Genomic DNA, 3,722 nt, shown 5'->3' with positions numbered 1-3,722 from the left:
AAAAATATATGCAAAACCGATATAAAATTAAAACAATACATTTTAAAGTATTTAAAGTAAGTATTAAATATGTAACTGTTTACAAGATACACTGTTAAAATGGTTCAAAACAATAAATACGCCAAATCTTAAACTTTTATAAAATGTCTCATAATGTTTTTTATTACACTTTATTTTATGTAAATATTTTCTGACACACATCTACACTTTAACTCACGCCTCCAGAAGAATTTCTATTGCAACGGAAGACAGGGAGGCATGCTTAAGGTCTCCACTTTAGAAGGAGCTTTTTTCCAGAAGTTAGGTCAGTGCCTGTTGTGTCAGAAATCTAAGGACTTTCTGGTGGATGCTGACGGTGAAAGAAGCCGTCAGGTTAAAGAAGGAGGCCTTTGGGCTTAGTTCAGCGGTCCCCAACCCCTGGGCCTCGGACCGGTAACGGTCCATGAGTCGTTAGGTACCGGGCCGCGAGAGTTGAGGCTCAGGTGTGAAATGTATAGTTTTCAGGGTTTTTATCGGTTTTCAGCGTTATTTTGTTATCGTTTTTATCGTTAACTCGGTTTTCCTGGGTCTTTTCATGTGTGTTATAAATAAATATTTTTTTCGGTACTAGTTTTATTTTGTTGTATTTATCCACGACACCTTAAAGGCCGGTCCGTGAAAATATTGTCTGGCATAAACCGGTCCGTGGCGCAAAAAAGGTTGGGGACCGCTGGCTTAGTTGATCTGTTGGATTCCTGAAACACTGGAAAGGCACTGGAAGGCTAGAAGAGCTGAGAGTTTGGCTGGTTAATAAGCAAAAGTGTGGATGTTGGAGACGTTTGAGACAGAAGAACCTTTGGTTAGCCTGAAGGAGCCACTCAGGAAGGAAAACAGAGAGTTTCTCAGACTGTTTGCAGCCATGGAGGATAGTTTTTGACCTGGGCTTGGGATGTTCCTCAAAGTGCATTAGAATGAGAACGCTGAAGAATCCCTGAACGGTTCGATCTACGTTCCAATCCTCACCTATAGTGATGAGGTTATGACGAAAAGAATTACATCACAGATAAAAGAAGCTGAAATTAGTTTTCACCACAGAGTTCAGAGAAGCCCCCCCCCCAAATCATCATCAACAGCGCTGCTGTGGAGAGAGTGAACAGCTTCCGTTTCCTAGGTGTACATCTAGCAGAGGATCTCACATGGTCAGTACAGGTCAGTACACATAAACAAAACAGTGAAGAAGGCGCAGCAGCGCCTCTTCTTTCTCAGGAGACTAAAAAAGATTTGGCATGAGCCCCCGCATCCTCAGGACCTTCTACCGCTGTGCCATTGAGAGCATCCTCACTGGATGCATCACCACCTGGTATGGCAACAGCACCGCCTACAACTGCAAAGGTCTTCAGAGAGTGGTGCAGTGTGCCGAAAGGATAATTGGATGTGAGATTATCTCCCTCCAGGACATCTACAGGAAGCGGTGCCTGAGGAAAGCGGGGAGGATCATCAAGGACTGGGGAAAAGACTGTCTTGAATACCCTGTTGCTGCCACAGTGACCCATCTTAACCCTTTATTTAAAAATGAAGTGAAAGTTGTTAAGAGTAAAAGCTTTTTTGGAGGCTTGTTTAGCACACATTAAAACCAGATTACCTGCAGAAGAGCCAAACACAAACACAATGCCCCGGCAATCTGGCTGCACTGTGGGTAGACCCACACGGTCCATTATTGGCAGCCCACTGTAGCAAGTACTAGCATAAAATGAGGGCACACCGGACCCCACTGTGGGTCTGCAGCATACCCACGGTGTGGACCCAGGTGTGCCCCACATTTCAGACTGAGACCCAGTGGGCTGACTACCTGGCCACCACAATCCAGGGCACATTACCACCGCCAACTGGTATGGAGTGTGACTCTTAATTTTTCAATGAATATTAAAAAAAAGCAAATTTTAGCCGCTTCCTTAAGTATAATTTATGTCTTGAAATTGTGTCAGTCTGCGTACACATTTCCGTTTGAACTGAGAGGGGTTTTCACTCACCACAGATGCGCTCCTGTGCAGTTCTCCAAAATCTCCACTATCCGTAGGCGTTGGATCTGCCAAATCCTGATTGGTTGATAAGTGGGCTGGAAGAGGGAAGAGAGCAACAGCGGCGTTCACCAGGAACTGGAGACACACAAAGCAAACACTGAAGCTCAAAAATAAAGCATGAAAAGCACAGACAGTGTCTGCAGTGGACACTTTTTATTATTTTTAAAACTTGATTTCATTTCAGCTCTTTGTAACTTTGCCCTTTTCCTGGGCTGGCAGACAGACCAACAACAGCTGACGAACCAACAAAGAGTGAAAGTGACCCACAGGCCAGCTGTACCACATATTTTGTGTGCTGCCTCTATCTATAACAGAGCGTGCTGTAGGTAGACGGGCCATCCTCGAGCTGCCAGCGGCCTGTGAACGCATTCCCTCTGCTGAGCCATAAATTCCACTTCATTCACATGTAGTTTGACCTATCAGCCTCGACAAAACAAGCGATATAAAGGCATAAATCAATACAGTTCCAGCCATTAACAATTGTGAAGCTGTTTTGGAAACTACTAAACAACTTATAACCAATCCCCATCCCAAGGTCCAACCCAATATATATTATTGGCTGTGGCTACAATGTAGCTTGCCATCACCAGTGTGTGAATGGGTGCTTGAATGTGTGGATGACTGGTTGTGTAAAGCGCTTTGGGGTCCTTAGGGACTAGTAAAAGCGCTATAGAAATACAGACCATTTACCATTTAAAAAAAAGATACTCAAAATTAGGCAAGTCCAGTTGTTTTCAAGGAATTAAAATAAATGATAAAAAACTGCCACATCTGTAAAAACTTATTAGTGTTCCCTCTGAGTCTGAATTAGATTTTTTCCAGTTTTTATAAAAAAAAAACAACATTTAACATATTTCAGCCAAAGTGATGTAGCTGCAGGATGAAGAGCTTTCAAGGACAGCAAAATTCTACAGTGCACCAACAGTGACTGCATGTATAAATGAATGTAAACCACTTCACTGTGGATCCACTTGCCCTCAAAGGGGTGAAAAAACCCAACAACAATAAACTCAAATCCTATCAAACAAATAAGCCTGACTTGAAAATATGAAAATTGGACATTCTCTGATATCTTTTACTTCTTGCCTGTGTGGACCTATACAGGATAAACAACAGTTTTGCCTGTTGGGGTCCCTTTGTGGGTTTTCTGTGGGCAAACACACTATGGGTTGACCCACAGAAAACCGTCATGGGGGCCCTGTGGGCCCTGTGGGCCCTGTGGGCTAAAAACACCATGGCACCCACACAGGATGACCACAGGGGGGCCAATGAGTGTTTTTGGTGGGCAAGCCAACTGTGCAACGTCACCCATTTATGTAGTATAACATGAAACTAGTGGTCAAGCCCATAAAGTCAATGAAATCATTCACTGAGGTCACAGAGCGGGGAATTATAGGGACATTTTTTTCACAATGTGCTTCCACTTGAGTCGCCCCCTGGTGGTAATTATGAACATTGCAGATTTTGTCTTTAACATGGACAATATCAGAGTCAGAGAGGAGGAAAATCCAGGGTATTCTCATTGACTAATGACCCCGTGGCACGCTCACTTTCACAGTCATATCCACGCCTCATAGTTTCAAAACACTAAGATGGCAAAAACACTCTGTTTGGCTTTCAGCAGTGGGTGGCGTAATGGGGGCACATTTTTTAGTCTTTTTT

This window comes from Rhamphochromis sp. 'chilingali' (assembly GCF_963969265.1).
Source record: "Rhamphochromis sp. 'chilingali' genome assembly, chromosome: 12".
Taxonomy (NCBI): domain Eukaryota; kingdom Metazoa; phylum Chordata; class Actinopteri; order Cichliformes; family Cichlidae; genus Rhamphochromis; species Rhamphochromis sp. 'chilingali'.
This window is presented reverse-complemented; position numbering follows the sequence as displayed.